General features: G+C 46.1%; 1 long non-coding RNA gene across 1 annotated transcript; it reads right to left on the bottom strand.

The window, feature by feature from the left end:
* Positions 1–1,123: 1,123 nt before the first annotated feature.
* On the bottom strand, positions 1,124–9,793 carry LOC148377978 (uncharacterized). Its single transcript, XR_015856284.1, has 6 exons — positions 9,628–9,793; positions 9,427–9,504; positions 7,494–7,582; positions 1,660–1,689; positions 1,302–1,469; positions 1,124–1,189 (listed from the first exon to the last, which is right to left on the bottom strand). It is a non-coding gene; the product is annotated as an uncharacterized LOC148377978 (long non-coding RNA).
* Positions 9,794–10,285: the final 492 nt, after the last annotated feature.

Genomic DNA, 10,285 nt, shown 5'->3' with positions numbered 1-10,285 from the left:
ATTTAGACCATTTAGAAAGTCAGCATCAACTACACCCACCGGGGGGGGGGAGGGTGAGTTGTAGTCTGTAATCGCCCGTATGCCTTGCCACATACTCCTGATGTTTTTGACGTCGTGGAAACGATCCTGAAATTTTCGACTGCGGTCTCGCTTCGCTATCCTGATGGCACGGTTCAAGTTGGCTCTCGCTGTCCTCAGTGTCTCCTTGTCGCCAGACTTGAAGGCAGAGTTCCGCGCTCGTAGCGTTTGACGTACCTCCTCAGTCATCCAGGGTCGTTGGTTGCCCCGGGTGATGATATTCTTAGTGGTGCTGACGTCCTCGGTGCATTTGTTGATGTAGGCTGACACAGTCATGGCACACGCATGTCTAATCTACATCGGGAAAACTGGGAGGGAGGGAGGCAGGCAGGGAGGCAGGCAGGGAGGCAGGCAGGGAGGCAGGCAGTGTCTGTCTGTTGAGGTTTTCACCTTGTTCTTCTCCTGCTGAAGTTCTAACTGGACGTCCATCAGTTTGGTTCTCAGCTCGTCATTGGCGGCCTGAAGGGCGTCCGTTCGCTCCGCCTTGGCCCGCCCTGCCGGAGCTCGTTTGGACATCTCTTACTCGAGTCTCGCCCGGTCGTCAGTCAGAGATCACAACATTTGTACCTGGAGAGCACAAACGCAGCGCTGTTTTCCACTGGCTTCGAACTCAACTTCAATCGGTACCGTAACTTACAACATCATAAACATAGAACTAGCTTGACTTATTCATTGAATAAATGCATTTGGTTCTTCAAAACTGCATCACGCAACATAGCGTGACCGAGACGGCCGTTATCCACCTGCGTGAAGTTATTTGGTGAAATGAATGAGATGTTTAAGACACCATCGTTCTGTCTCTATGTAGATGAAGGTAAATAATCGATTGCTGAAGGTCCAAAGGTGTTGTGATAAACAAATAAACATATTAGTGATTAGTGACATATTTGTGATAAACATATTAGGCAGGATAATCACATATGTTAACGTGACTGCCCACACTGTATTTATTTATGGTTATTTGTTAAATCGAGTACTGTTAGACATGAAATAGGAAGTGTTTAACATAAATGGAAGACGAAAGGGGTACTCACCATTGTAGCTCCTGCTGGTCAATGATACGAGCCTCTTCTTGCAGTGGAAAACATACAGCCAACAAACACCGTGGAACCTAAAGGAATGAAATTAAACATTAACATTTAGCCTCAACCAACATTCACAGATACAACGCAACGCAAACTACACAAACGTAAATCTTTTTAAACACAATGAGTTGTACTTACCGTGTACGCTCTAGACGGTCCACTTGCAAGCGGAAAATAAAGATATTTCTGTTGATAATCGTCGTGTTTGTATCCGGTGTCTCGCTCAAGGCCATTGCGCCCACAGATTTGAATTTTGGCGAGAGTTCAGCCTATTGACGTCATTTCCGCGGTGTAATACCCGCATATCTGAAACGGCAAAGTTAAGAGTAGAGTTAAATAAAGTTTTTAGTCAACGCAATAATTTACAACCGTTGACCAGTCGAAATAATCGTCGAAATTTGGCGTCTGTGGCTGGAAGCAGACGCCGAGTTCGACATTCCTCCCAAACGCCACACTCCCTTGCTTTTCAGGGCTAAAAAAAAACAGTTGTAATTACCTTGTACGCTCTAGACGGTCAAGTTGCAAGCTGAAAACAAAAATATTTGCCTTGTTAGTCATCGTGTTAATAACAGCTGTGTCTTGTTTGCCAGAACTGCCGCTTTCCTACTTCCTGTTGCAAGCCACGCCCACGGATTATAATTTTGCCGTGAGTTCCGCCTATTGACGTCATGTCCGCGTCACATGACTGCGACGTAATATTATCTAAAACTGTTTGTGCGGTTTTGTGTTGTTCTGTGCGGTATTGTGTTATTCTGTGCGGCGTCGTGTTGTTCTGTGCGGCGTTGTGTTGTTCAGTGCGACGTCGTGTTGTTCAGTGCGGCATGGTGTTGTTCAGTGCGGCATGGTGTTGTTCAGTGCGGCATGGTGTTGTTCAGTGCGGCATAATGTTGTTCAGTGCGGCATAATGTTGTTCAGTGCGGCATGGTGTTGTTCAGTGCGGCATGGTGTTGTTCAGTGCGGCATGGTGTTGTTCAGTGCGGCATAATGTTGTTCAGTGCGCCATAATGTTGTTCAGTGCGGCATGGTGTTGTTCAGTGCGGGATGGTGTTGTTCAGTGCAGGATGGTGTTGTTCAGTGCGGCATGGTGTTGTTCAATGCGGCATGGTGTTGTTCAGTGCGGGATGGTGTTGTTCAGTGCGGCATGGTGTTGTTCAGTGCGGCATAATGTTGTTCAGTGCGGCATGGTGTTGTTCAGTGCGGCATGGTGTTGTTCAGTGCGGCATGGTGTTGTTCAGTGCGGCATGGTGTTGTTCAGTGCGGAATGGTGTTGTTCAGTGCGGCATGGTGTTGTTCAGTCCGGGATGGTGTTGTTCAATGCGGGATCGTGTTGTTCAGTGCGGGGTGGTGTTGTTCAGTGCGGGATGGTGTTGTTCAGTGCGGCATGGTGTTGTTCAATGCGGCATGGTGTTGTTCAGTGCGGGATGGTGTTGTTCATTGCGGCATGGTGTTGTTCAGTGCGGCATGGTGTTGTTCAGTGCGGCATGGTGTTGTTCAGTGCGGCATGGTGTTGTTCAGTGCGGCATGGTGTTGTTCAGTGCGGAATGGTGTTGTTCAGTGCGGCATGGTGTTGTTCAGTCCGGGATGGTGTTGTTCAATGCGGGATCGTGTTGTTCAGTGCGGGGTGGTGTTGTTCAGTGCGGGATGGTGTTGTTCAGTGCGGCATGGTGTTGTTCAATGCGGCATGGTGTTGTTCAGTGCGGGATGGTGTTGTTCATTGCGGCATGGTGTTGTTCAGTGCGGCATGGTGTTGTTCAGTGCGGCATGGTGTTGTTCAGTGCGGCATGGTGTTGTTCAGTGCGGCATAATGTTGTTCAGTGCGGCATGGTGTTGTTCAGTGTGGAAAGGTGTTGTTCAGTGCAGGATGGTGTTGTTCAGTGCGGCATGGTGTTGTTCAATGCAGGATCGTGTTGTTCAGTGCAGCATAATGTTGTTCAGTGCAGCATGGTGTTGTTCAGTGCGGCATGGTGTTGTTCAATGCGGCATGGTGTTGTTCACTGCGGGATGGTGTTGTTCAATGCGGGATCGTGTTGTTCAGTGCGGCATAATGTTGTTCAGTGCAGCATGGTGTTGTTCAGTGCGGCATGGTGTTGTTCAGTGCAACATAATGTTGTTTAGTGCGGCATAATGTTGTTCAGTGCGGCATAATGTTGTTCAGTGCGGCATGGTGTTGTTCAGTGCGGCATGGTGTTGTTCAGTGCGGCATGGTGTTGTTCAGTGCAGGATGGTGTTGTTCAGTGCGGCATGGTGTTGTTCAATGCGGCATGGTGTTGTTCAGTGCGGAATGGTGTTGTTCAGTGCAGGATGGTGTTGTTCAGTGCGGCATGGTGTTGTTCAGTGCGGAATGGTGTTGTTCAGTGCGGCATGGTGTTGTTCAGTGCGGCATGGTGTTGTTCAGTGCAGGATGGTGTTGTTCAATGCGGGATCGTGTTGTTCAGTGCGGCATGGTGTTGTTCAGTGCGGCATGGTGTTGTTCAGTGCGGCATAATGTTGTTCAGTGCGGCATGGTGTTGTTCAGTGCGGCATGGTGTTGTTCAGTGCGGCATGGTGTTGTTCAGTGCGGCATGGTGTTGTTCAGTGCGGCATAATGTTGTCCAGTGCGCCGTAATGTTGTTCAGTGCGGCATGGTGTTGTTTAGTGCGGGATGGTGTTGTTCAGTGCAGGATGGTGTTGTTCAGTGCGGCATGGTGTTGTTCAATGCGGCATGGTGTTGTTCAGTGCGGGATGGTGTTGTTCAGTGCGGCATGGTGTTGTTCAGTGCGGCATAATGTTGTTCAGTGCGGCATGGTGTTGTTCAGTGCGGCATGGTGTTGTTCAGTGCGGCATGGTGTTGTTCAGTGCGGCATGGTGTTGTTCAGTGCGGAATGGTGTTGTTCAGTGCGGCATGGTGTTGTTCAGTGCGGGATGGTGTTGTTCAATGCGGGATCGTGTTGTTCAGTGCGGGGTGGTGTTGTTCAGTGCAGGATGGTGTTGTTCAGTGCAGGATGGTGTTGTTCAGTGCGGCATGGTGTTGTTCAATGCAGGATCGTGTTGTTCAGTGCAGCATAATGTTGTTCAGTGCAGCATGGTGTTGTTCAGTGCGGCATGGTGTTGTTCAATGCGGCATGGTGTTGTTCAGTGCGGGATGGTGTTGTTCAGTGCGGCATGGTGTTTTTCAGTGCGGCATAATGTTGTTCAGTGCGGCATAATGTTGTTCAGTGCGGCATAATGTTGTTCAGTGCGGCATGGTGTTGTTCAGTGCGGCATGGTGTTGTTCAGTGCGGCATGGTGTTGTTCAGTGCAGGATGGTGTTGTTCAGTGCGGCATGGTGTTGTTTAATGCGGCATGGTGTTGTTCAGTGCGGGATGGTGTTGTTCAGTGCAGGATGGTGTCGTTCAGTGCGGCATGGTGTTGTTCAGTGCGGAATGGTGTTGTTCAGTGCGGCATGGTGTTGTTCAGTGCGGCATGGTGTTGTTCAGTGCAGGATGGTGTTGTTCAATGCGGGATCGTGTTGTTCAGTGCGGCATGGTGTTGTTCAGTGCGGCATGGTGTTGTTCAGTGCGGCATAATGTTGTTCAGTGCGGCATGGTGTTGTTCAGTGCGGCATGGTGTTGTTCAGTGCGGCATGGTGTTGTTCAGTGCGGCATGGTGTTGTTCAGTGCGGCATAATGTTGTCCAGTGCGCCATAATGTTGTTCAGTGCGGCATGGTGTTGTTTAGTGCGGGATGGTGTTGTTCAGTGCAGGATGGTGTTGTTCAGTGCGGCATGGTGTTGTTCAATGCGGCATGGTGTTGTTCAGTGCGGGATGGTGTTGTTCAGTGCGGCATGGTGTTGTTCAGTGCGGCATAATGTTGTTCAGTGCGGCATGGTGTTGTTCAGTGCGGCATGGTGTTGTTCAGTGCGGCATGGTGTTGTTCAGTGCGGCATGGTGTTGTTCAGTGCGGAATGGTGTTGTTCAGTGCGGCATGGTGTTGTTCAGTGCGGGATGGTGTTCAATGCGGGATCGTGTTGTTCAGTGCGGGGTGGTGTTGTTCAGTGCAGGATGGTGTTGTTCAGTGCAGGATGGTGTTGTTCAGTGCGGCATGGTGTTGTTCAATGCAGGATCGTGTTGTTCAGTGCAGCATAATGTTGTTCAGTGCAGCATGGTGTTGTTCAGTGCGGCATGGTGTTGTTCAATGCGGCATGGTGTTGTTTAGTGCGGGATGGTGTTGTTCAGTGCGGCATGGTGTTTTTCAGTGCGGCATAATGTTGTTCAGTGCGGCATGGTGTTGTTCAGTGCGGCATGGTGTTGTTCAGTGCGACATAATGTTGTTCAGTGCGGCATAATGTTGTTCAGTGCGGCATGGTGTTGTTCAGTGCGGCATGGTGTTGTTCAGTGCGGCATGGTGTTGTTCAGTGCGGCATGGTGTTGTTCAGTGCAGGATGGTGTTGTTCAGTGCAGGATGGTGTTGTTCAGTGCGGCATGGTGTTGTTCAGTGCGGGATGGTGTTGTTCAGTGCGGGATGGTGTTGTTCAGTGCGGCATGGTGTTGTTCAGTGCGGAATGGTGTTGTTCAGTGCGGCATGGTGTTGTTCAGTGCGGCATGGTGTTGTTCAGTGCAGGATGGTGTTGTTCAATGCGGGATGGTGTTGTTCAGTGCGGGATGGTGTTGTTCAGTGCAGGATGGTGTTGTTCAGTGCGGCATGGTGTTGTTCAATGCGGCATGGTGTTGTTCAGTGCAGGATGGTGTTGTTCAGTGCGGCATGGTGTTGTTCAATGCGGCATGGTGTTGTTCAATGCGGCATGGTGTTGTTCAGTGCGGCATGGTGTTGTTCAGTGCGGCATGGTGTTGTTCAGTGCAGCGTAATGTTGTTCAGTGCGGCATGGTGTTGTTCAGTGCGGAATGGTGTTGTTCAGTGCGGCATGGTGTTGTTCAGTGCAGGATGGTGTTGTTCAGTGCGGCATGGTGTTGCTCAGTGCGGCATGGTGTTGTTCAGTGCGGGATGGTGTTGTTCATTGCGGCATGGTGTTGTTCAGTGCGGCATGGTGTTGTTCAGTGCGGCATGGTGTTGTTCAGTGCGGCATAATGTTGTTCAGTGCGCCATAATGTTGTTCAGTGCGGCATGGTGTTGTTCAGTGCGGGATGGTGTTGTTCAGTGCAGGATGGTGTTGTTCAGTGCGGCATGGTGTTGTTCAGTGCGGCATGGTGTTGTTCAGTGCGGCATAATGTTGTTCAGTGCGGCATAATGTTGTTCAGTGCGGGATGGTGTTGTTCATTGCGGCATGGTGTTGTTCAGTGCGGCATGGTGTTGTTCAGTGCGGCATGGTGTTGTTCAGTGCGGGATGGTGTTGTTCAGTGCAGGATGGTGTTGTTCAGTGCGGCATGGTGTTGTTCAGTGCGGCATGGTGTTGTTCATTTCGGCATAATGTTGTTCAGTGCGGCATAATGTTGTTTAGTGCGGCATGGTGTTGTTCAGTGCGGGATGGTGTTGTTCAGTGCGTTATAATGTTGTTCAGTGCGGCATGGTGTTGTTCAGTGCGGCATGGTGTTGTTCAGTGCGGCATGGTGTTGTTCAGTGCGGCATAATGTTGTTCAGTGCGGCATAATGTTGTTCAATGCGGCATGGTGTTGTTCAGTGCGGGATGGTGTTGTTCAGTGCGGGATGGTGTTGTTCAGTGCGGCATGGTGTTCAATGCGGAATGGTGTTGTTCAGTGCAGGATGGTGTTGTTCAGTGCGGCATGGTGTTGTTCAGTGCGGCATAATGTTGTTCAGTGCGGCATGGTGTTGTTCAGTGCGGCATGGTGTTGTTCAGTGCGGCATGGTGTTGTTCAGTGCGGCATAATGTTGTTCAGTGCGGCATGGTGTTGTTCAGTGCGGCATGGTGTTGTTCAGTGCGGCATAATGTTCAGTGCGGCATAATGTTGTTCAGTGCGGCATGGTGTTGTTCAGTGCGGGATGGTGTTGTTCAGTGCAGGATGGTGTTGTTCAGTGCGGCATGGTGTTCAGTGCGGGATGGTGTCTTTCAGTGCGGCATGGTGTCGTTCAGTGCGGCATGGTGTCTTTCAGTGCGGCATGGTGTCGTTCAGTGAGGCATGGTGTTGTTCAGTGCGGCATGGTGTTGTTTAGTGCGGCATGGTGTTCAGTGCGGGATGGTGTTGTTCAGTGTGGCATGGTGTTCAGTGCGGCATGGTGTTGTTCAGTGCGGTATCGTGTTGTTCAGTGCGGTATCGTGTTTCTCAGTGCGGTATCGCGTTGTTCAGTGCAGTATCGTTGTGTTGTTCGTATTGTGTTTAACACTTAGCCTCTAACACTTAGCCTCTAACACTTAGCCTCTAGCATCTAGAAGGTAAATAAATAGGAAGGAAGGACTCACTGGTGACGTCTTCGCCCACGTCCAAGCGTTGTACTTTGTATTTTCATCCTTCTGACAGTGGAAAACATAGCCAACAAACACCGTGGAACCTAAACGAATGAAAGAAAACTATCATTTGGCCACAACCAACATTCACAGATACAACACAATGTGACGTGCGGGGTTGAGGTTAAAGGTTGAGTGAAGGGCCCTCGTTTTAAACTACTTTTTTGAAAAGGATTGGGAACAAGTAAGACGTATTTAATTTATTTAATGGGAAATAGTAAGAGCTATTGAATTTAATCTATGTATTATATTCTATTGTATTGTATTCTGTTGTATTCTTTTGGATTGTATTCACACTAACCCCACTAAAACTTCAGCCCACAAAAACTCGCCTCTGGCGCCTAGCCTCTGGCACTTAGCCTCTAACACTTAGCCTTTAACACTTAGCCTTTAACACTTAGCCTTTAACACTTAGCCTAGAAGGTGAATAAATAGGGTTAAAGGTTGAGTGAAGGGACCTCGTTTTAAACTACTTTTTTGTAAAGGAGTGGGAACAAGTAAGACGTATTTAATTTATTTAATGGGAAGTAGTAAGACTTATTAAATTTATTTAATCTACTTTTCTTCCCAGGCAAAATTTGATGTGCTGCAATTCCAAATTTCCAAAGTGAATGAAGGAATGAAGTCCTTTAAATTATGATTTTGTATAAATACTAGGCATTAACACAAAATCGACGGCACAAAATGGGCAGACTTTACTTGTTTGAAAAGGACTGGTTACAAGACAGACTTTTTTAATTTATTTAATGGGAAGAAGACTTATTTAGTTTAATTGATCTATTTTTGTTCCCTGGCAAAATTCGATTTGCTGCAATTCCAAATTTCCAAAGTGAATGAAGGAAAGAAGTCGTTTAAATTATGATTTTGTTTAAATACTAGGCATAGACACAAAATCTACGGCACAAAATGGGCAGACTTTACTTGTTTGAAGAGGACTGGTTACAAGACAGACTTTTCTGATTTATTTAATGGGAAGAAGACTTATTTAGTTTATTTAATCTATTTTTGTTCCCTGGCAAAATTGGATTTGCTGAAATTGTATTTTGCCAAATCTTGCCTTGAGACCTGATAGGAAGTATTAAACGCTTAGTTAAATCAATACAAGTTGGTAATAAGAGCGAGTAATGTTGGTTGAACCGATGAATGAAGGTTGAAAGCAATTTAAATTATGACTTTGTATAAATACTAGATATTAACAGAACATCTACTGCGCGAAATGGGCAGAGTTTACTTGTTTGAGAAGGAGTGGCTTATTCAAAACTAAGATTTATTTAATCTGTTTGTTCCCAGGCAAAATTGGATGTGATGCAATTCCAAATTTCACCACATGATGGTGCCCAATTTTGACTTCATAGGACATATTAAACACTTAGCTTGTTATTATGTTCAAGGTAATCAGATTTGTTTATTATTCTAATGGCCTCTTCAAAACTATTCTGGATTACTACTTTGGATCTATTCTACATTACTTGGCAACAACATACTCTGTAACAGATTAGGCAGTATAATCATATCTGTTAACTTGAGAGTGCCCACACTCAATCTACTTATCATGATGTGTTAAATCAATTACTGTTAGACATTATTTGTCTGATAATCTACCAAATCTTTGAATTGAAGAATTTGTGATTTAATTAATAGCTTGTTGTTATGTTAAGGGTAATCAGACTTGTATATAATTCTAATGGCCTTCTTTTGAAAACTATTCTGAATTACAACTTTGGATCTTATATTACTTTGCAACAATCTACTCCGTGACAGATTAGGCAGTATAATCACATATGTTAACTTCAGTGCCCACACTGTATTTATTTATGGTTATTTGTTAAATCAAGTACTGTTAGACATGAAATAGGAAGTGTTTAACATAAATGTTATGGCTACTCACCATTGTAGCTCGCTCCTGGTCAATGATACGAGCCTCTTCTTGCAGTGGAAAACTTGCAGCCAACAAACACCGTGGAACCTAAAGGAATGAAATTAAACATTAACATTTCGCCTCGACCAATTTTCACACGTACAACGCAACGCGGCTACACTTCTGCTATTACAAACGTAAATCTCCTTAAACACAATGAGTGTTACTTACCGTGTACGCTCTAGACGGTCCAGTTGCAAGCAGAAAATAAAGATATTTCTGTTGATAATCGTCGCTGCTCAGTGGCTCACGGCCATCGCGCCAACAGATTTGAATTTTGGCGGAGGTTCGGGCAATTACGTCATATCCACGGCACATGACTGCGACGTAATACCCGCTTATCTGAAACGGCAGTTAAAAGTAGAGTTACATCAAGTTTTCTTGGAACCTAAACGAATGAAAGAAAACTATCATTTGGCCACAACCAACATTCACAGATACAACACAACGTGCGGGGTTGGGGTTAAAGATTGAGTGAAGGGCCCTCGTTTTAAACTACTGTTTTGAAAAGGAGTGGGAACAAGTAAGACGTATTTAATTTATTTAATGGGAAGTAGTAAGACTTATTAAATTTATTTAATCTACTTTTCTTCCCAGGCAAAATTTGATGTGCTGCAATTCCAAATTTCCAAAGTGAATGAAGGAATGAAGTCCTTTAAATTATGATTTTGTATAAATACTAGGCATTAACACAAAATCGACGGCACAAAATGGGCAGACTTTACTTGTTTGAAAAGGACTGGTTACAAGACAGACTTTTTTAATTTATTTAATGGGAAGAAGACTTATTTAGTTTAATTGATCTATTTTTGTTCCCTGCCAAAATTCG

Source organism: Syngnathus floridae, unplaced genomic scaffold, assembly GCF_059516105.1.
Source record: "Syngnathus floridae isolate MCC-2025c unplaced genomic scaffold, RoL_Sflo_1.0 HiC_scaffold_71, whole genome shotgun sequence".
In the NCBI taxonomy this organism is placed as follows: Eukaryota; Metazoa; Chordata; class Actinopteri; order Syngnathiformes; family Syngnathidae; genus Syngnathus; species Syngnathus floridae.
This window is presented reverse-complemented; position numbering and strand designations above follow the sequence as displayed.